This window comes from Passer domesticus, chromosome 8 (assembly GCF_036417665.1).
Source record: "Passer domesticus isolate bPasDom1 chromosome 8, bPasDom1.hap1, whole genome shotgun sequence".
NCBI classification, from domain to species: Eukaryota; Metazoa; Chordata; class Aves; order Passeriformes; family Passeridae; genus Passer; species Passer domesticus.
In genome coordinates this window covers 507839-531260 of record NC_087481.1, presented here as the reverse complement: position 1 = coordinate 531260, position 23422 = coordinate 507839, and the positions used below count along the sequence as shown (strand labels likewise).

The following is a 23422-nucleotide window of genomic DNA, read 5'->3' as shown; positions in this document are numbered from 1 at the left end:
TCTTACATGTGAAATATGTATTAGATCACAGTCTAGGGCATTTAATTGTCTTTCCTACAGAGCTTTGGGGAGGAGTTTTAGTTTCACCCACTTATAAGTCCTAAATCCTCCACAGACCTCACTGAATTTTGTCACTGGGGAAAAAAGAGGCTAAGATTTCACCTTGATCTTTTGATTAGTATTTACAAAGTTTAATATATTACCTACAGTTGATTTATTTGATGATTAATTTAATACTTCTAGTTCATGTTAACTTTGAATGTAAGTTTAAGTTTCAAGCTTTTGAAGCACTTTTGACAAAAAAATTCACTGTTTTTAACAGTCATCTCTCATGGCTCCAAATCCAATCCATACTTGGCCAGAAACCTTTACTTTGTAAATACAATTCTAAGTGAGGATAAAAACCAGAAATTGAAAATTTGTATCAGCAATACCTGTACTAAGATGATTCACAAGTTTATTCCAGTCTGCCATAATGTGAAATGAGAACTGAGCAAATTGTTTTATTAGGGAACTTCAAAATAGTCCACATACAAACAAAGAAAACGGCACGTGGTAATTGCAGATGTTTGGAACATACTATATTGGTCCTTGTTTTTCAACTATTTTTAAACATGAAAATGTGCTTTGTGTAACTTTTTAATTTATTTTGCCTCTTCCTACTACACGACTGACAAGTTCATCAAACAAAAAATGCTGCAGCTTTTCTTATCTGGGCTGTTTAATATCTCACTTTTTTGAGTAGAATCCAAATTTAAGCCTAACCATTTTTAGCAGTTTTCAATCATTAACAAATTTATTAAAAGCAGAAAGAAACTTTTTAGCCCACCATGTAATTTAAGGAAAGTAATTAAGTATATTACAATCAATTATTCAGTTTGCTTACGTGGGAGATGCTCAGGTAGCTTTCTGTCTTTGCTGCTCTCACACTCCTGAGCTCACACTGGTGTAAATGCCAATGCTCCATAATTGCATTGAGAAACATGCTCTGTGTATGACTATTGGATGGAAAGGAAATAAAAACAAATATTAGGCTGAGTTCTTGTCTAGAAAAGAAATAAGAGTTAAACTAAGCTAACCCCAAAGCCCACAATTTCATCTTCAAACAATGAAAGTCAAGCTACACAATTATTAAAAGGAAGCTTCTTCCAAAAAAATTGTGTGCATATTTTAATATTTAGAAGTATTTTATGAATAGGTGATATAAGAGACATAAATATTGTAAAGAAACTGAGTCCACCTCTCAAAGTAACAGTTATTTTGCTACCATTTAATCAAATATTTTTTTGCATTGCTATCAAACCAATCTGTGGGGTTTTTTTATTTAAAATTGCTCTTCTATCAATTCATAATACTTAATCTCTTAATAAACTTTTCAAAAATCACTGATGGCGATTAATTTGCTGCCAAAACCCTCTCCTCTAATTTTAACAGATAGAAAGGTGAATTAATCTTGGCCCTTTCCCAAAGTGTGAGCCAGCCACTTTAATGATAAATAAGGAAGAGGAGAGCAGAATTTTTTGCCTTCCAGTATGGCATGTTCATGTCAGGCAAATCCAGTCCAAATTAATTTTATTTTAATGACATTATTTTTGTGTCACTGCAAATCCTGATTGCTCTGTGGTTGTTTAAATAACATAAATGGAAATCTATTAAACAATATATTATATTTGGGGGAGGTGGGGGAGACCCCAAACAGATAGAGTTAAATGTCTACATCTGCATGAAATGGCACAGTTCAAGTAGGGACAGTTTTGCACCTCCTTTTTTTGTTAGAGATCTTTAGAGATGGGAATACTTTAATATATGATGCCTATGTTGTACTGACTGAAGATGTTATTTGTGGTTTTTTTAAATATTGATTAAAATATTAAAAAGGAAACCTTAAAAATAGATAATATATCTCCAAGAAAGCGCAGAACCTGCTGGGGATACAGCAGCACCATGAAACAAATGTGGTCTGCTTCTTCCATGCTAAAATTAACAGGAACAAAATCAACAGCTTTAGAGTGCTAAGATGTATATCCTGCCTGCCAAGGCTTAGCTGCTGAATTAAATCTGTTGCTGAGGCTGTCCAATGTGTCTATATACTATGCTAATTATAAAATAACAACCTGGATTTTCAAGGGGAACACCAATGTGACTCTGTAACTGTGGTCACAGCTTTAAGCAGGTAAATATTGTTGACATTAATGAAGGGGATGTCTACACTGCTTATCAGAGCCAGCTCTGGCCCCAGACCAGAGACCTGTGCTCACCTGGGGCCTCTTCAGCTGGCCTGAAGGTTGATCTCAGCCACTTCTCCCCAGCATTTCTACTTTCTGAACACTGTTTTCAACCATGGTTTTTGAGACTGTCAATATTATAAAAGCTTGTGCAGAGATGAAGGTTGTTGATGATAACCATAAATTTTGAGAAAAACAGATTTTGTCATTTCTATTAGAGCTGATTAGAAATGTTTTGACCGAATCTGGTCAGATTAATTAAATTCAAAATTAGCTGAATACAGTAAAAATAAGCAGTTGGTCTCATTTGACCAAAGCTGAAAAAAAATACAAATTCCCAGGAGACTGGAAGCTGTTTTTCCAAAATCCACTGATGGGCCATGTCCAGAAAGTCCCACAGATCCATTTAAGCTCTTTGCAGGCTGTGCCTGCTTTAAAAATTAGGATTAATCAGCCTCACTACAAATCAAATACATACAGTTGGCTAGCCAAAAATAATAGAAGAAAAAAGAAAATAACCCATCCATAATCAGCTCACAGTTTAGGGGAAAAAAAAGTTAAAATTATAGGCTTATTTCAGTACTAAGGTTTAGGAGGTGAATATTCTGCCAGTACATATATGATACAGAAATAATGGCATTAAAATTAACAGTTCCCAAACCCTTGGCATACTTCTGTCAATACATCTCTACCAATTCAGAGCTTCTGATGGTTGGGCTTGGTGTTTTAATCTGGCCATTGTCAATTCAACTTCTGTTTTTATTAATCATACCAGTGATGTCTGAATAACTAACTCCAGAGAAACTGGATTTAAGGGTTGGTATTAAAGAATAGAACGTACAAGTACAGAACTGATGAGCAGGAAGATATATATTGGTTCTTTTTAGGTGATATGTATTGCTGCATACACCTTCAAGGTATCTGTGGGCAATTTAAGTGTGTTTTCTGGCAGCTGTCACTGGTATCATCCATCAGAACAAGAGCCCTGGCCAGTGACACTTTGCTGAGGGGATGTGGATTTTAATTCTGAGCAGCTTTATATGACAGATTGTGGGAGGGATGAATGCCAGAAAAAAAAAATCCATTATAGAGCTTGCATAATTATAAATAATTTAGTCATTTTTCTTGTAAAAGCAGCAGCTGGACTGCTGCTGTAGTTGCTGCACAAAATTCTTCCCAAGTTCAGTGTAGTGTTTTACCACCTCTCTTCAATCAAATCATCATGGGTGTCATTGAGAGGAATTCAGGTATTACAAACACTGGACTTCTGCTGGGATCTGAGATGTCTTGGAACACCTTTTTGCTTTGCTTCCTTTTGGCCTCCTTTTTTATTACATACAACAAAGCACCTTGATAATACACTCAAGAAACCATACTTGTATCATCAGAAATGTGCTCTGAGAATGCAGGGGAGGGGAGAACTACAATGATTTGCCTGAGAATATCCATAATTTCCTGAAGAAGGGAAAAATTAATTTTGGCAGACCTGGCAGCATCCACAGGTATCTACCCCTGTGTTAAATGCAGAGCTTAGGGTCCTTTAGCTGTCTGACATTTTTTTACCTCCTCTGGATATTGTACTTTGGTCTCCCATTCAGCTCTTTGGCTGCCAGGTTCAAAATCAAACAGATTTACTTAGGAATTTAATAAATAGATCTTTGTTAACCACATTTACCTTGACTTGACTGCTGTAAACTCTAAACTCCACAGCAGATTAGGAAACATCCCCGTGACCAACCTGATAGGCTGGAGGAAGCACTGCTGATAACAACATATGACTGTGAGGGCATTTTAATTTACATCAGCATGAGGAAAAACTATCACCAAAAGAAAGAATGAATGAAGGATACTGCGCTTCAGCAACTCCTCCCAGGCTCCATTTTTAAGCCAGGGATGCTGGTGCTGTTGCTGACCATGCCCTGTGTGATCCCAGGAAGAATGTGGTTGTTTCCATAGCCATGGGATGTTTTAGCTGAGTGGTGCGGACACAGATTGCACTGTCACCCAGAAAGGGGAGCTTTTAACACAACTGGAGATTCTCTGCAAGTACATCTCCAAAAAGAAATAATCAAAGCCCTCACAGGTCTGGTATCAGCTGAAGTACAGCATGGATAGTAGCCTCGGGCTCGGTTTTCCACACTTAGAACTTAAAACTAGAAAATTGCTGAGCTTCAGACTGTACCATCAAATAAAGGCTTCCACTGCTCCAGTGTGAGACAGTTTGGGGATTACTGGTGGCCTTTGCCAGGGAAGGCAGCACAGGGGACCCTTCTCTAGAACTCAGAAATCAAAGAAGTTTACAAAATTCTGTCACACATGGCCTGTACAAGTTTACAAGATTCTGTCACACATGGCCTGTACATATTTGAAGCCTGTACAAGAAGTTACATTTCCCTGCTGAAAATTTGTAAGACCGTTTTTCCTACCCCATGAGTCTTTGATGAGATATCACAATCGGAATGTTACACTCTATGGCACTATATTAAACATGCAGCTTTTTAGTTTAATCCTGGAAGCCCTCAGTAGAGAAAGATGCCTTGAATAAAAGCAAGTATTTCACCTTGAAAATAAAACAAATTGCTAAAAATAGTGGGGGAGGAGAAGAGAAAAGAGAAGAAACAGACCTAATTTCAGCTCTCCTGTTAAAGGAGGACTAATTTTTAGGAATTCTGAGAAAACAGACACTGATTCTGAAAATCATAACCTACCATATAAATTTAGCAATTTCCTCATGAGTATTGGATGCAGAGTTTATTATGATGTTTTTTCCTTTTAACATAATAAACAATTGGAATTGTTGCTTGTTGAAAGCATTCTGTTTCTCTCCTGAACTAAATTTAGATTATTGTCACCCTTATAAGGAAAGCGGTAAGAGAAATTTATTAAAACAAAAGGAAAGGCATTTTTAAAATAGGATGCTTGAGTCATCCTTTGAAATCATGTATATTTTAATTAAAAAAAATGTGTGTTTATAATACCCAATGTGCTGATTTATTCCACACAGAAAATATGCTGTAGCATATTCTGAATTATTTTAAGTGGGTAAAAACTTCTGTCAAGTTAGAAGCTGCATTTTCTGTATTTCATTCTGAATTTAAATAGTAAAAATAGCAGGAAAGAAATTCTTTCCATAGAAGAGAAAAATCCATTTCATATATCTACACTCTGTAGGTCTGCATAAATGAAGCTGCCTCCCTTATATCAGAGTGGCAAAAAGGATGTGGTTTTAGGTTGGTTTGTTCCAGTTTGTGCCCAAGGACTCTGTGTGACCTTTGAGTTGGGGTGAGGGCAAGAGGGAAAGGCCTGGGCAATGTGGTTCCTGTGGAGGGAAGGGAGCAGCTTCCATCTGGTGATGTGTGCAGCAGGGAAAGGTGTTGGGGGATGTGAGGATGTGAGAATAGCAGAGGAAAGAGGAGGACCAGGAGCAAAAGTCTCAAGGTGGCAGGAGGAGGGAGCCTTTGCTTTGGGTTTCTGTGTCTATAAAACCCAGGAAGCTGCAGGGAGCTGCTGAACTAGAAAATAATACTGGAGGGATTAACTTACCTTTCAAGGACAGAAGCAAGAGGAGTGTTTTTCAAACCTTTTTAATATATCTTTCCACTACATTTCCTGTTTAATCTGACACCTTGTTATAGTTTATTATTTTACTGTTCTGATAAATATGTTTTTATATCCTTCGGCACATTTGCTTAAAAAAGTGAGGAAAAAAAAGTATGAGCAGTTGGTGGTTGAGCAGGTGGCCAGAAAAAAATCTGTTTTTTCCTGAGATGTGCTGAGTTTTTATCCTCATCACCCTCTGAGGCATCATGGCAAATAACACCAGCACCAATTTATACTCAAGTCACCCAAGCTAAAAAGTAATAATGGCTATCAAACTCTGAATTGGAACTTTCTACCCCTCAAACTCAGTAAATGAAGGTTTTTCTGTATGAAACTGTGAAGTACTGACAATGTAATCCTTCCTCTCTCCCAGCTGTCTTCCTTTTGTTCTGTCCTTTCTCTCTTGCTCAAACACTCTATACTGTATGTGGTGTGTTCCCATTCTTGCCTGCAGAATATCCTGATAAGATTACAGTGATGGGCCCTTGGAAACAACTCCAGGTCCTCCCTTTGTGATACCAGGAATCCATTCTGAGCAACTCCATAAAGAATCCTCAGAAAGAAAGGTGGCTTGGTAAGAGCCCACCTCACCTCTGAGAGCAGCCTAAATGTGTGATTGTTCTTGGTAATAGTGGTTTTAACATTCTTTCTGTACCTTTGGAAATGGAGAAAAGGGAAAAAAAAATTTTTGAAATATAGGACTACCATAAGGATACCAGCTTATCTATTTGATTTATAGTAGCCTGAAAAGTCTGTACAAAGAAAGCAAGAATGGGGTAAACAAAAGAGATATCTCAAGGTTGTGCACTTGTGCTGAGGTACAAGTGAGAATATAGGGGAATTTAGCATGGCAGAGAAAACCACCTTCCTAAACTATGCTTTAGGCTGGATCTCAACATCTGTGACCTCTCCTATGTCCTCAGCACCTTTTTTAAAGATTCAGGATGCCCAGACTTCTATGAGAATTAGTAAGTAGTTCCTGTGATGAGGCAGTACCCTACATAAGAGCAGCTCAGCATTCAGAGGAATATCGCAGAAGTGCACAAACCCTCTTAATTTGTGCCACTGATGCAACAGCAGTGGGAGGACCCCATTTGGCAGCAGAGAGGCCAACAACGTGTTAGTTTTGTTGTATTCTTTCCCCAGTTACTTAGAATCTCTCTCAGTCCGAATAACAGAGTGCAGTTGTCAGAACACAGTCTGTGCCCAAGCAATAAATGCCACTTGAAATAAACAGGGCAGGAGATCTTTCTCCTTTTTAATGCCTTTATTAAAAAGAATCAGCTCAGGTGGGGAGAAGCCGACAGGTCACGCCCACGCTGCTGGTGCTCCCAGGAGTGGCACAGAGGAGGAGGATGGTGCAGCTTTGTCCTCTGGTCTGCAGACAGAGCTGGGGCTTCCGTCCTCACGCGACAGTAGGAAATTCCGCTTTTTCGGTCTAACATTCCAAAGCCTCTTTCTAGTTAAGACCTTTTCAGGTTAGGGTGAGAAGTAAAAGGATCTTAGCAGATACTGGATTAAGTTCTTCATCTTAGACGTCATCTAGGTCTCTTAATTCCATGTTGGCTTGTTGTTTTTAGGGGTTTTTTCCTGAAATGTTACAACGTCAGGTGAAATGCATTCTCTCATCTGCATACAAGCGCTGATGTCACCCCCCTTCCCCTGCTGCGTGCGGGGTCTGGTATCACCCCTGGCAAGCATTAGAGGGGAGGATGGCTAATCACCAACCATTAACAGATAATTGAAGAACTCTTAACAATAGGTGGCTGCAACATGCAGGTATCCTTCCATTTAACAGCAATTGTTTCAACTTTTTTTAACTTTGCAACCTTAAAAAAAAATTGACAACTTTTTATTCATAGCAACACAGCAGAGCCCTGTTGAACCAAGGAGCCTTTGTGATACTCCACATCCTCATGGAACCCAGGGTGCATTGAGGCACAGCCGGGCCTTGTTGGAACCAGAGAAACTTCTGTAAAAAGCAGGGTAACACACACAGAACCAAGGAGTCCATTGCTACAGGATAAAACCTATGGAACCAGGGATCCATTGTGACAAAGTGGGGCCTCATGGAAACAAGGGGCCACTGTGACATAGTGGGACCACACAGAACAAATTGTGCATGATGACAATGTAGATCCAAGGAGACCATGGTGACACTATAGAACCTCATGGATCCAAGGGGACATTGTGACACTGAAGAACTTCATGGAACCCAGGGTCTGTTGTGGCACAGCAGGGCCTCATTGGAACAAAGGAACCATTGCTGACTGTTGTGAATGGAAAGTTGTATTTTTTTTGGGTTTCAGAGTTAAAAAAACCAAGTCAGACCGGGTCAGACTCCTTTGGTTTCGCTGCCAAAGAAAAAGTTTCTAATTACCCGTTAATGGCCGGTGATTAACTATTGTTCCTCTGATGCTGGACGTTTGCCAAAAAGATACCAAGGGAAACCCTCCAGGGTAAAGAGAATGGGCAGTGACACCAGAGACAACATGCAAATGAGAAATGCATTGCACCCTGGGTTTTTACAGTTTTACAGTTTTTACAAGAAAAACCCCTAAAATCACGAGCCAGCAAGTGACTTAAGTGACGTCTAAGGATGGGAGCATTGTCCCGTACCTGCTTGGACCCTTTTGTTTCTCACCGTAACCTGAAAAGATACTGATTAAAAAGACATCCCGGAGTGTTAAACAAACAAGCCAAGGACTCCACGACTCTCCCGTGAGGACAGAGTCCCCAGCTCTGTCCACAGACCAGTGGACAAAGCTGCATCATCCTCCTCCTTCGTACTGTGATGGGAATATGACCTTTTTGTTCACTGAAAACAGGAGAAAACATAAGATTGTGATGGGAATGTGACCTTGTTGTTCACTAAAAGCAGGAGGAAATATAATGTAAATAAGTAACTGCCAACTGCCATGCGATAATATATGAGACAAAACATTGCTGAGCTAATCAAAATACTAGTTATTCCCAGCCCAGGTTCCCAGAGAGGGGGGGGCGCCGAGGAAAAGTACCAGAAGCCCTATTCGACGACCACCAGGAGGCAGAAGGAGACCCTCTAACAACCTGGTGGACATGCGCGGAGGAGCACCGGAAATGCGACGGGGCTGGGAGCGCGGGAGGGTACAAAAAGGAGAACGGAACAGTTTTCGGTGCGGTAGTTGGCGGAGCAAGGACTCCCCCACCGCCCAGCGCTGCGATTTTGCTTTCTCTTTTCTGTATTATTAAATTGGCTATATAATTGACCCGACTGGCCCATTGTGCTCATTTATAACAGTACCACGCCTGGGAGCAACGGCGGTGTGGGCGCAACCCGTCGATTTCTCCCCACCTGAGCTGATTCTTCTTAATAAAGGCATTAAAAAGGAGAAAGATCTCCTGCCCATTTATTTCAGCTTGGGGACTCGTCCGGGATAGCCACACCTGAAGAGGACACCAGGACTGGGACGGCCGCCCACCCTGGACCTGCAGGACAGCTGGCTATCGGGACCAGAGAAGATCGGCTTGGGACAGTGACACGGAGCAGTGCCGGATAGGTGAGAATATCCGGCGGCGGGAGACGGAGGCGAACGAGTGTGTGTGAGTGAGACGAGGACCGGCAGCTCGGCCCCTCGAAGCGTGTGAGGACCCCTCAGTACCGCGGTTCCGCACCCCCGCGAGGGGGCCGGCCGGGAACAGGGGGAAGCGAGTGGAACTGGTGATTGAGGCGCCTCCAGAGGGGTAAAGAGGACCCCCCTACGGGCGTGCGGAGGAAATAGCTGTGTGAGTGGCACGCACCCCAAAGGCCCTGAACAGGTCCTAACGAAGGAAATTAGGATTGAGGATATCAGGCAGTTTGGCCCTGACAAAGGAGGTCAGGCACCCCCTAAGAAGCCAGGGTTTCGAGGTTTGACTGTTTGAGCCTTGGCAACGGAGGCCGAGGTCTCTCTAAGTCCTGACAAAGGAGATCAGGCGAACCTCAGAGGTCAGGACCTCGAGGATATTTTTTTTTATGTTTTGGTTGTTTGTTGAGTCTTGGCAAGGGAAGGCGAAGGTCTCAACAAAGTCCTGACGAAAAGGGTCAGTGAAATTGGAGTTTTGGCAGGAGGTCGAGACTTCTTAAATAAGATATATTTCCTTTAGAGAAAAAAAGACATCTTTGTGATTGGTTTAGAGGCAGAAAAATATGGGAGGGTGCGGTAGTAAGAAAAGTGGCCAAAGACTGAAGAATATACATCCCCACAGTTCCCTAGGTGAACTATTAGAGAAATGGGACTTTATAGAAGGCACAGAAGGATTAGATAAAGTTAAGATGATTCATTACTGTTCAGAAGTGTGGCCAGAATTAGAAGTGCAAGGAGGATGGCCATGGTGTGGGACGAAAGACAAGTGGATGTGTCAACAGCTGAGTAATTATCTGACGGCTCGAGATACTGATCCTGAGGAATTATTGTATGTAGCTTTTTGGTTGGATGCTATAAAGAATGAAGGAGTGCAAATTTGTAAAGTGCAGAGCAAGAAAGAAAGGAATGAAAGAGGAGATGCTAGAATTAAGGAAATTGGTAAAAGGTGGGACCCACTAGACTACTTGCCTCCTGATGCCCCTCCACCTTATAACCCTCTCCTTCGAGCACCTCAAATAGCAGATCCAGTTCTTCTCCCGGCGGCCATGGGGGCCATTCCCTCACCACCCCCTTCGACTCCTTCAGCTGCTTCTGCACCACCACTAATACCTACTACACCTGCTGCATGCTCCACCCCTTCTCCAGCTCCACCTAACATGCACCCAAGCTCTTCTCCCCCCCCCCTACTGCAGTCCCTCCACTTCCTCCTAACTGGGACACAAATTCCTCCTTATCTAGTAACCCCTTATCACCAGATACAGCTGTTGGCCTACAGCAGGTCCAAGCTAATGCTAATACCCCTCAAATGAACAATCTTGTGTCTGAAGATGGGCCATACTGTAGTACCCGATCCAAGACCTCCAAGGCAGAGAAACTTTTTCCCCTTAGAGAAGTTCCTATGGGAGGAGTAGCAGGAGGTGTTGGTTTTGTAAATGCTCCTCTAACTGCTTCTGAGGTAAGAGGATTCAAGAAGGAGTTAGGGAATCTAGTTGAAGACCCCGTGGGCATTGCTAACCAAGTGGATCAGTTTTTAGGTCCAAATTTCTACACTTGGGGGGAGATGAATTCCATTCTAAATATATTATTTTCCCCAGAAGAGTCCCAAATGATTAGGGCCGCAAGCATAAGAATCTGGGAAAAAGATAATCACCAGGGCCCCAAGTGCCATCAGGAGAAGAAAAATTGCCACTAGTGGATCCCAATTGGAATCCTAACCGGGAGGAAGGGAGGAAGGCCATGATGGAGTACAGGTCCTTGATAATTCGAGGGATAAGAGAATCAATTCCCAAAGGAACTAATACAAAACTGGCATTTGAGGGTATACAGGAGAAAGATGAAACTCCTGCCACTTGGCTTAATCACCTGAGGCGGAACTTTCAATTGTACTCCGAAACAGACCTGGACACCAGCGAAGGTGAAATGCTACTAAAAGTCCAATTTGTTACTAAATCTTGGCCTGATATATGAAGAAAACTGGAAAAGATAGAGGATTGGCAAGAAAAAGATATTAATGAGTTATTGAAGGAAGCATTGAAAGTGTATTTAAGAAGAGAAGAAGAAAAAGCAAAGGCCAAAGCTAGGATCATGGTTGCTATAGCCAGAGAAAGTGTGGGAGCAAACAAGTCTTTCCTACAGTACAAGGCCACAAAAGAGTGGGGGGGTACACCACCAGGAGCAAGCAAGGATACGCCAGTACTGTCAGGGACAGGAGGCATGGAGACGCCTCGAGTCCCTTTGAGTGAAAGCTGCTGCTATTACTGTGGAGCAACTGGACCCCCCTCCCCCAAGACTGTTTAGCCTAAAGTTGTGAAACCTTTGCTAGCTGATCAAGATAGCAAAGGAAGCAGCTTTAAGACCAGAAGATCTGGTAAAAGTTTTTTTTAAGCAGAAACCACACCCGAGTAGGGAAAAAGAAAAGAGAACTCATATTTTGTGAAATTTAAAGTTACATCAAGGGATATGGGGGAGTGGTTAATATCTGACGGACGGGTGTTTCTAAACAAAGCACTTGCTGGGATGGTGCTAACAGAACTACAGAAATTAACCCACTGGGGAGTCCAAGGACTATGTGATTATTTCCTAAGAAATAACCTGTGCATAAGCGGATATGACCTAGCAAAAACACAAGGAAATATTTAGAAGTAATTGGAAGAACCCTAGAAGGACTTAGAAAAAGAGGATACCTGCCCCAAACCTCCCCTCTTGATACAAAAGCACATGACATAAACCCAGGAGATTGGGTTTTAATAAAATCTTGGAATTATAGACCATTAATGCCTAAATTTGAAGGCCCCTTTCAGGTACTCCTCATCACTAATTCGGCTGTGCGAACCAGAGAAAAAGGTTGGACTCACATCACGAGAATTAAAGGACCAGTCTCACCCCCGAACATTGGACAAGATTCTTCAGTGTCTCCCTCTGGTATTGGACCAGATTCTACACCACCCTCACACCCTAACTCAGGACAGGATTCAACCGCATCGGGAGTTAATTCAGCTGAGTATACTATTATAAAAGGACCAAATGACTTAAAATTGACATTCAAAAAGACTGATGAACTGCATAAGAAAAAAGTTTAGAATCATAACATGTCTTGAAGTGTTTTAAGAAATTTGTAAAAGTTAAAAATTGTTAATAAGTAATTCTGGTTGTCGTCCCAACTTGGTACCAAAGACCCCAGGTTAATCTTCTCCAGAGTGCTCCCCTAGGAGGGACCAAATTAGCAGGGACAGATCAAGAGAGGTTTAACCAGAAGAGCAAGAGACTCTAAAGAACTTGGAGACTTCTTCTCAGTAAAATCCTCAAGAGGCAAGGCCGGGTGGGCAGGCTGTGCAGGATGACCCATACCGGACTCTTGGGAAGGGTAGTAGTGCTGGCTCTGATTGCTGGTGGTGCTCTGGAGAGCCCAGGAGAGCTGTGCAATGAGTACTACCAACCTTTCTATGAGAAAGAAGTAAGCTCCTTGCTGAGAGTCCACAACAATTGTGTTAACCTCTCCCAATTGATCTTTTATCAAGAGAATAAGAAAATATATTGGATAACCCGGAACACTGCCACCTTTAGGCAGCCACTCCTGGGAGAGCACCCTGTAGGAAAAACCTGGTGGTGCTTTGAACGTGATGCTACTGAAGCAAACCTGGTAAATCTGGTAAAAGGAAAAAGTATTTCTAAATATTGGGAGGGCATGACAAAAATTAATCTCTTTCAGGAAACCCCTAAACACCTGTTTTGGGTCAATGGTACCACAACATCCACTGAATTGCCAAGAGACTGGTCTAGTGGTGGCATCATTAGAATTATAAAACAAACTGTCTTTATAATACACAAAGAATCTGGATCAAGTTTAAGAGTTCCTATATATGAGAATTTGAGAAAAACAAAACTGAAAGAACAATATATGTTAAACAAAATTTTGAAACTACAATCAGAATTAGAAGTAATATCTAATCAGACCGCATTGGCTCTTAATCATATTAATGACCAACTCAACCAAACCAAAACAGTAGTTTATCAAGTCAAATTAATTGTGGCAGTCATTAGAAACACTTTAAACGAAATAAAAGAACTAGCATATTTACGAAATCAAAAGACTCCTACACTTGATTCCAGTTGGTGGGATAATCTATGGATTTTCAAAAAAAGTTGGAAAACTATAACCTTCACTGTGGGTACACTTGTTAGTCTGTTCTTATTTCCATGTTTAACAAAAATAGTGACATCTGCTGTACAGAATAACCTAAGGATCTCTAAAAGAATTAACCTGAAAAAACCAAAAAAGGTAATGAAGCTTAGTAAATATGATCACCCAAGTGCTGAAGAAATGTATTATCAATACAAAAAATATAGGAAATTCTATGTTAATAAGCCAAAAATTATAAGTTGATGCAAGCTTAAGCTTGATCAAAGAAAAATAGGGGGGAACTGTTATGAATAGAAAGTTGTATTTTTTTTAAGTTTCAGAGTTAAAAAAACCAAGCCAGACCGAGTCAGACTCCTTTAGGTTCCCTGGGGAAGAAAAGCCCTTAATCACTCGTTGATGGCGGGTGATTAACTGATTGTTTCCCTGATGCTAGCTGTATGCCAAGGAGATACCAAGGGAAACCCTCCAGGGTAAAGAGATGGGCAGTGACACCAGAAACAACATGCAAATGACAAATGCAGTGCACCCTGGGTTTTTACAGTTTTACAGTTTTTATAAGAAAAACCCCTAAAATCACGAGCCAATAAGTGACTTAAAGTGACGTCTAAGGATGGGAGCATTGTCCCGTACCTGCTTGAATCTTTTTATTTCTCACCCTAACCTGAAAAGAAACTGATTAAAGAGACCCCCCGGGTTTCTAAACCAACAAACCAAGGACTCAACGACTCTCCCGTGAGGACAGAGTCCCCAGTTCTGTCTGCAGACCAGCGGACAAAGCTGCATCATCCTCCTGCTTCGTGCCACGCCTGGGAGCAGCGGCGGCGAGGGCGCAACCCGTCGATTTCTTCCCACCTGAGCTGATTCTTCTTAATAAAGGCATTAAAAAGGAGAAAGATCTCCTGCCCATTTATTTCAGTTGCTACTATTCTCTCTTCTATATCAAATGCCTCTCTTTTCTTGAGACTGTCTCTTTTAAGACAAGTCTCAATATTCCACTTCCCATCACAAAGTGTCACAACAACTCGAACATGGAATGTCAGAGTGCACACCAAGTGCACACACTGCAATGATGACAGACACTGCCACAAATGCATTTCACAGCAGCCTCCTTTGGTAGCCATGAAGCCAATCCCACCAAGAAGAATTTTCTTCTTTCTGCCACTCTTCTCCTGCTCCTTCTCTCAAGGTGATTGCTGACTGTTGGCCTTCAAACCCATCACTGACAGCAGTGCAACATTCCTGTGCCATGAAAGCCCAGGCTCCTCCTTGGCCAGCAAGCAGATAATCCAAGGCCATGTGGTTCTGTGGAGTCCCCATTTGTGTTTGTTGGAGCCCATAGGATGTGCTACTGGACGTTTTAACAGCATCATTTGCTACTTCCAATAATCCTTTCAGCTTATTCATGTCAACTCCACAGGACAGGGCAGCACACATGGGGCACAGGATGAACCAGAATCTTTTGCTTTCTGAAACCCAAGGCACTCCTTGGGAGGAAAATGTTCTCTGGGCTCCAGGTCTTCCTTGTGGTTGTTGCTGAAGGACCCTAAATGGTGGCCCTGCAGCCAGGAGTGGGGTAACACTGACACTGACCAGCTCCAGCAGCCCAAGCTCTACTGACATGGGGAGTGATGGTGAAGCACAGAAATCCTGTCACACTGTGGCCTCTGTAACTAGAACAGGCTTCGGTTCTCCTGAAGGGAAATCTTAGTGAGTCCTGTCAAACGGATCATTGTATTCCTGTGTTTTCTTGAACTGTCCCTTCATTGACAGTTACGAGTCAGAGCCCATGGACTGAGTTCTGGCCACCCCACAGGGTGGGCCCTCCAAGGGAACCCCATTCCTCCCAACTTCAGCTGAGAACATACCCAGCAATTACTGACATGGAGTACTTTGGCTACCCTGATCTTGAAATTTGCAGAACTAATCAGTAAATTTTGATGACTAATCCCTTGGTGAAACACTGGAGGTGTTTGTGGCAAACAAAGATTCTGGCTGACTATCAAGGTACAACTTACAGACATCAATAGTACTTTAGTGACACTGTTCTTAATTTTTTCTAAATCTCATTCAAGATAGGAACAAAAATTGTGTTGTCCATGGAGGTGGTGCCTTTTTAACTCCAGAATAATGCCCCCAAGTCCTTTGCTGTTCAGCTTTACCATGTTGTCTGTGGCTAACAAGGCTTGGTGGGGCCCTTTCCCCTTTGGCTGGAAGGGGGACGGGTCCCAGTCCCTGAGGGCACCCAGGCTCCTGGATGGAATTTGTGTGCAAGTCCCTCAGTGTCACAGCAGCCTTCACAGGGAGCCCTGTGGATCAGAGCATTTTCCAAAGGGGCCATTGGGCCAAACAAGAAGATTTGGTCTGGCAGGATGTGTAAAACAGTATCCTGTAACACCTACTTGTTCTCACACAGAATACTTGTCTGCAGGGACATATTCCCATTGTTCCTGCCCAGGTTTCAGGATTCAATGCTGTCTTTCCTAGAAGCTGCTCCTTCAGCTGCCTCAGGAGGGCCTTTTGGCCTCCGGGCCCACACTGGCTCCATTATTAAGACTGCTGGATCCAAACCATTTATCTCCACAATAGGTAATGACTGGAGGTGGATCTCCTTTTTTCACAATCATTCTTAAAATTGCAATATCAATAATTGTGCTACCCTGTCATGGGGTTGATGTAATTTCTCCTTTATATTCTACATCAATTCCTCCTTTCCTCCTGCCATGACATGAACACTTTTCAAGGCCAAGCTCCAAGCGAGCAGTTACCAAACCAAAGAGTCCTGGAGGAATCTGAATTCCTGTCTCAGTATTGACAGCTCTCATTTGCTTCTGATTTATCCTAATTAATTCCAATGCATGAAGGTCCAGCCCTGCAACCTTTGGGCTGGCCCTGCCAGGGGCCATCACACCCAGAACAGTTTCCCAGGCAGTCCAAGCCTCACTGCCCATGGTTGTAGGTGCAAATTGGGTGCAGCTGTGCACAGCCAGGGGTTTCCATTTCCCCAGTGGGCCATTGTTAAGGGCATGGAGCACATCTGGGAGATGGGTTCTCCATGGGGACAGGTTCCCATCTCCTCATGTTTTCAACTGCTCTTTTAACAACCCCTTCACCTGTTCAACAAATCCTGCAGCTTGAGGATAGTCTGGTACATGAAAAGCCCTGCAGTCTGAATCACGGTATTTTTCACAGTAATAGACAAAGCACTCTGCATCACAGTATCAGCAAACCCTGTAAAAATAGACAATTTCATCCCCTCCTCCTTTTTTCATTGTATACAATCTCACAAAGTTTACTTCTGACATTAGGGTCCTGGCCAATCCTTTTCTGTAGGGTGTTTAGTGTTACATCCCTGAGCAGCCAAAGCTACCAAATTAGGATTGTCAGCACTATTTCACATTATTACTATTTTATACATTGATATAGATATTGATATAGAAATATAGATATAGATAGATAGGTATAGACATACATATAAAACATATATATCAATATATATATTAAGGTCTTATTATACTATAAATATGTACATAGTTATTTATGATATTAATATTTCACTTGCACAAATGCATCCAAGCTCAAGATTAAAACCTTCTTCTGTTGCTCCATGTGGGAGCATTCCAACAAGAATTGTTCCTTCTGAAGGTGCTATTTCCAATGTACTGTTAACTAATTCATCTTTGTCTGTCCAAGCCCACAAGTTGTTTTCCTTTTCCGTATGCAATTTTTGGATACATTTTAAGACATCCAGGAGTTCAGATTCTTTTAATCAACTGCCCCACTACTCACACGGTGCCCCGACCTCAGCCCACTCCAGAGCCAGCCAACTCCAGGGAAGGGCTTCCCATCTGGGAATTTCTGATAGGACTGATTCCTCACATTTACATTTAACAAGAGACATTTTGCTGTGATCTGGCCAGACTCTGCCAGTTTTGTTTTACCAGTGGGCAGGGTCAGCACCAAAGACACAGACTCCAACTGAAGGAATCAGTGTCATTTACTGCAGCTCAAAGCAGCAAAGAATCACAAAAGGAGCAGCTCAGCAATGCACCCAACCATCACCACTAAAGATTGCCTGCAGTGATTAAGAAAGATCCAGCACCTGTTACCCTCAGACTTCACCATCTCCCAGATCCACACAGCAGCAGGGGAAGCTGTCCCAGCCAAGGGCTGCAGAGCCACTCCTGGACACTGGGAATTCCTGCAGGTGCCTCCAGCCACAGGTGAGGCTCCAACCCCGCTGGGAGAGGGCCCAGCTCTGACAGTGCTGAATGAACAAACTGACAGCACTTCCAGTGCGGGAACATCTGGTTTCATCCTTCTCTTGGGTCCCTCCCAAAGCCTGGCCAGGGCTCAAGGAGGAACCAAGGGAGGTGACTTTGATCCTTCAGCCCCAAACAAGGCCAGATGTCAGATTTCATGGCCTTGTCTGCCTTGCAAATACAGAAAGATCAATACATGTGTCACTAATGAGTGGCTACATCTATCACAGTGCTAATGACCATGCATATTTCATCAGTGAGCAGATACAAAGATAACCTTTGGTTGGAAGGTTCATCCAGAGGCCACCTTTGGCTCAGGGCCTGCTGTTCAGGCCTCACTCAGGGCTGTTGTCCAGGCCGTGGCACCTCAGGGACATGGTTTAGTGCTGGGTTTGGCACTGCTGTGTGACCAGCTCGACTGGGTGAGCTCAGAGGTCTTTTCCAACAGAAAGGATTCTGTGATTCCATGATTCTATCTGCTGAATTCAGCTAGGTCCATGTTAGCAGCACTCATTTGCTCAGAAAGTCCCCTCTTGCTCAGCTCTTGTGGCCTGAGGCTTCAGCTCCTTCAGCTGCTGGTGCTAAGCTGCTCATGCTGAACGAGACAACTCGGAGAGAAGAACACATTTCATCCAATTCCTTCTGGGACACAGAGAGGGGAGGGTATGGAAACAGGAGCATTGTTTGGTATGGCCTCCTCTCTGTCCTTCATGCCTTTCAGCACTTTGAACCAGCCAGGAGCTTTCTCCAAGAGTGCAGTGAAGCTGCTGTTCCTGTCCCAGGTCTGGCTCTCTCCAGTCTCTGACCTTGCCTGGTTTTGTCCCTCTTGCTGTGCCCTCTGTTCCCCCAGGGCTCAGTGGCTGCTGCCCAGGACTGTGGGACTGGCACAGATCCAGTGGTTGAGACCCTCCTTGCTGTGGTCCTGGAGCTGCCTGGGCACAGCAGCCTTTTCCATCTGGAAGCTCCTCATGGACAGGGAGTCCCCAGCTCTGTTCCTTGCACAACCTCTAGGAGCCCAGGGCTGCCATCTCAAGTCCCTGCTGGCACTGGGGGCTCCCAGGTGCCTCAGGCTGCTGTGACACCGCTGCACATGGGAGGGAAGAGTGGCAGGGGCTGTGCTGAAAGTCAGCTCCATGTGCTGCTGCTGCTGCTGCTGCTGCTGTGGGGTCATTTGTCCAGGCCTGCCCCAGAGTCAGGGATCAGATCCAGGCCCTGCTGCTGCTCCCTCGGGATCAGCCCCAGTTTGGGTGTTGCTGTCAGGGCCAGCAGGAGCGGTGGCTGGAGCAGCAGGTGCTGACAGTGCCCCAAGCCCCGGGGCTGGAGGGGTCCCTGGGCTGGGCTGGGAGGGAGCTGCCCCTTGTTCTCCCTCTGCCCCAAGCAAAGCTGGGCCAGGCACAAGTGGGGCAGCACAGCCAACAGGGAGCCTGCGAGTCTCTTCCAGCCCTGGCTGCTCAGAGTTTGGGCCTTGGAGCCTCAGGTGGCCAAAGGCAGCTGCTCCTGGTCCCTCTGGGTGTGCCCCCATGTTCAGCAGTGCTGCTCCATCAGTCTGTGCCCAGCAATGGGGAAAAGCCTCAGCCCTGCAGGGCCAGGAGCTGCCGGGCTCTGCCTGAGCAGCTCAGCCAGCAGGAAGGGAGCTGCTCCACATGGGAACCAGGAGCAAAGGGCTGCAGCACCTCGTGCTGGGGCAGAGCCCGAATTCTGAGAGGGAATAACGGAGTTATTCATGTGCATTGGTGTGTCAGCACTGCAGGTGCTGTGCCTGCAAACACAGAGTTCGAGATCTGCAAAAGAATTCTGCAGCTCTTGACTGGATCAGCATGTCAGCAGTGCTGAACTCCAGCTCAGTCCAAATGAAACACTTCACACCTCTGCTCCTATCTGCTAGATTTTTTTTCTTCAGGGTATCCAGAGAAAAGTAAACAGAGGAGGAGCCGACATTTTCATTGTTTGTCAGAAATGTTTCTCATTTTGCTGTACATTCCTTTTGTAGGACGAGTTCTCTGTTAAAAACACTGGACAAAAAAGAAAATAAAAAAACATGAAAGATAAAAACAAAAAACAAATGTGTAGTGAAAATCTTCTCTAACTTTGGATTAAGAGGGAACTGATCTTTTTAAAAAGAGAACACAGTTACTCTGTAAATGTTCTGATGGCATGGATCCATATTACTGACCTCAGCATCACTTTTTTAAAAGATTCTTGGTTTTGTTTGCAATATTATGTTATTTTAAATTGTGATTGAATCAATAGGAAATTGAAGATTTATTATGCATTTATGCATTACTATGTCTTGAGTGTAAAAATATTGCAGTTTGAAATTTGGATTTAAAGTGTTGCAAAAGAAAGTTATAAATCCCAATGGATTGTGTGACAGCAGCTTTTCCTAGAGGATGTGCAGCACTCCAAGGACTTCATGAGTGGGGTTGGGTGTACTTGGATCTTTGTCCTGTGCTACTCTGAGATGTCATGGAATGGAACTTCACCTGCCACCAGCCCAGGTCACTCTCTGCCACCAAAGCTCCTTGGACCTTGTGCCCCCAGGGCAGGCACAAAGTGTTTGTGCTGCTCCCCCTTTTGCACAAACCCACAGAGAGCTGGGATTTTTCCAAGTCTCATGTCTGCATTGGGCCATATTCCTAAAGAACCAGCAGCCCATCCCAATGAATATGGAAAGTTATATGGATGGTTGTGAGCTCTACTTCTGGTGTAAAAATCCTGAAACTGCTTCTGAATGCTGCTCCTTCAGGTCTTGGACACCTTCTCACACAGAGCTGGGGAAAAAATCCCCTGGTCTCTGGCTAAAGGGTGAGTTATGCCAAAGTTAGAGCTCTGTGCGAAGTCTCTATCCATCCCTATCCTATTAATATACCAATATGTGGGCGTGTGCATGGATGTGTCTTGTACACAAAGGAAGGAGTGTGCAAGCAACGTGACTGACACTTTCACTGTCCGTGTTCATCCCATACCCATGGGTACAGAGACATTATGGAAACTCAGGCACACACAGAGCATTCTCTCCATGGATACAGAGACATCCAAGAGCCCCTGGCACACACAGACCCTTCTGTCCACGGATACAGAGACATCCAAGAGCCCCTGGCACACACAGACCCTTCTGTCTCTAGAGGATGGAGCGTGGCGGGTGGGGGCGGTTGGTGGGCAGCGAGTCCCGGACAGCAGGCCAGACCCGGCTCCAGCCCTGCCAGGCCCTGCCAAGGCTCAGTACCAGCTCCTCTGGAATGGGACAGCCTTTCAGCCTTGTCTCTGCCCAGAGGGGCAGTGCTGGCCTGGCAGCACAGGTTGTTTTCCCCTCAGGCTGCAGGAGATGAGAACACAACACTTGCCAGCACTGAGTGCGAGGCACAGCTCCGGGTGCTCCCCATGAACCTCAGCTCTGGGAGCACTGTCTGCCCCAAGCTCCAGGGGCTGCAGTGGGAGCCCGGCTGGGCTCTGCCCTGGGGTCATCCTGCAGGGACAGCTGGAAACAGGGAGCATTCAGCTGCCACAAACAGCCAAGCCAGGGCTGCAGGGCAGCTGCTCCAGCCCGGACTGCACTGCTGTGTGCTGTGCTCTGGGGCTGGGGCTCCCCACACAGGGGACTGGACTGGAGTGCCAGAGGAGACAGAGAAGCTTCAGCTTCAGCCTCACTGAGGTGGGTGCATTGGCTGGGAAGAGTGGGGAGGCTCAAGGGGATTCACAGAGCTCATCCTGCTGCAAGGATGAAGGGAGTGGGAACTCAGTAGTGAGGAGAGCTGAGGGCTGGAGAGTGGCTCTGAATGATACTAAAATGCCACTAGACCTCTGAGACATTGCTGCTCCTCAGCCAGTGACAGCATGAGTCCCTAAACCTGGGGCTCAGCCTTCCTTGTGGTCAGAGGCATCAAGATAGGCAACAGAGTGATGGAGACAGCAATGGGCTGGGAATTCACTGGGGGAAAAAAGGGAGCAGTTGAGAAGTAAAAGGCAGGTGGGGGAGAGACCTGTTCAGAGAAGGGCTGAGCTACATCTTGAGCAAGCTGAAAAATGTCATTTGGAGTCATCCCAGATTGATTTGATTTCAGAAGGTATTGAACAAGTTTAATTTTTGGGAGGTGTCACTCTGCAAACTTCAGCTGAGTTGCCAAAATGCTCAAGCAAGTCTGTGCTGCAGGTGACACCATTTCTTCTTTGGCTGATTCCGGCCCGGTGCTGAGCTCCAGCAGAGCCCTGGCAGAGCCCAGAGCAGCCTCAGCATCCGCAGAGCCCGGCTGCAAGGAGAGAAAGCAGAAACTGCCCGTCAGCTGAAGGCTCCTGTCCCCTTGTCCCAGCTGCCCGTGGTGCCCAGGCCATGCTGGCTGTGCCCAGAGCAGTGCCCAGAGCTGCCCATCAGTGCTGCCTTTGGGAGCAGGGCAGGAGGGCAGGACATGTGCCCAGCCTGCAGCCAGCCATGGCACATCCACCTGCTCAGCAGCTGCCCAGAGCAGGATGCTCCTGTGCTCGCTGCCATCTCCCAAAAGCTCTGATCCCACCCTGCCAAGCAGATGGGGACCCACCTCATGCCATCCATGGCTGGAAGAAAAGCTGGTCCCAGACGATGTCCTCAGCCTGCTCCAAGGGCACGGCCCATCCACGCCACAGCTGCTCCCAAGAACTTCCTGATCCAGACTGGACCAACCAGAATGCTTCCTCTAGAAAAACAAACAACAAATTGTTGAAAATAGATTACAGACAAAAAGGGAAAAAAAGAACAAAGGTAAAAATCATATGTCTGTGAGGGGATTGAGGAAGGCCCAAGCCCTGCAAGCCAGGGAAAAACCCAGCCATGTGTGAGCAAAGCCCAGGTTTTCTCCCTTCCCCCTGCACTGTCCCCCACAATAACTGTGATCCCAAAGCAAACAAGGGCAGTGGAGCTGCCCAAGCCCTTCCTTGCCTGCACAGCAAAGCACCTGTGCACGGATTCTGGAGTCCCACCTCTGCTCCCACCATGGGGGTTTGTTTGTGTTGGGCTGGCTGCCCCAGCCCCAGCCCCAGCCCCAGCCCGGGGCACGGTGGGTGCTGGGGGCTGTTGGCAGGACCAGGAGCCCACTCCCATTTCATACCCACCCCAGCCCATCCCACGAGCCCTGCCAAAAGCAGCTGGGCAGCCGACTGAAGGATCAGCTGCATCTGCCTCAGCAAAAGGGGAACCTTTGCTTCCCAGCCAGGCTGGGCAATGCCCAAATCTGGGAGCATTTCCCCAGGTGTGGACTCATCTGCAAATTCCCTGTGGAGTTTGCCTTTGAAGAAGGTGCCACAATCAAAGTGCATCACCTTCAACTGCTGGTGGCCAGGTTGAGGAAGAGGTTGTCATCCTTCATGTCGTCCTTGATGTCATCCTCGCTGTCTCCTGCAGCAGCAGCCCCACGCGGTACAGCTTCTCTGGGGGCTCCTTCTCCTTCCCTGGGGTGAGACCAGGCTGTCAGGGCTCTGCCCAGGGCCCCAGCTGTCAGGGAACCAGGACAAGCAAAACCTGCTTGGATGGCAGCCACCAGGGCTGGGCAGAGCAGCTCAGCTCCAGCACAAGGGCTGCGTGTTCCCATCCCATGACCCTGGTGCAGTGACACGGGCTGGCTT

At 45.1% G+C, this 23422-nt stretch overlaps 1 protein-coding gene across 1 annotated transcript in view; it reads left to right on the top strand.

Annotated features, from left to right (window-relative positions):
* The window catches only part of LOC135306026 (zinc finger protein 345-like), a gene marked incomplete at its 3' end in the record, with an annotated part of 155699 nt that overhangs the window by 107087 nt on the left and 25190 nt on the right, over window positions 1-23422 (top strand). The gene's annotated exons all lie outside the window — the stretch shown is intronic.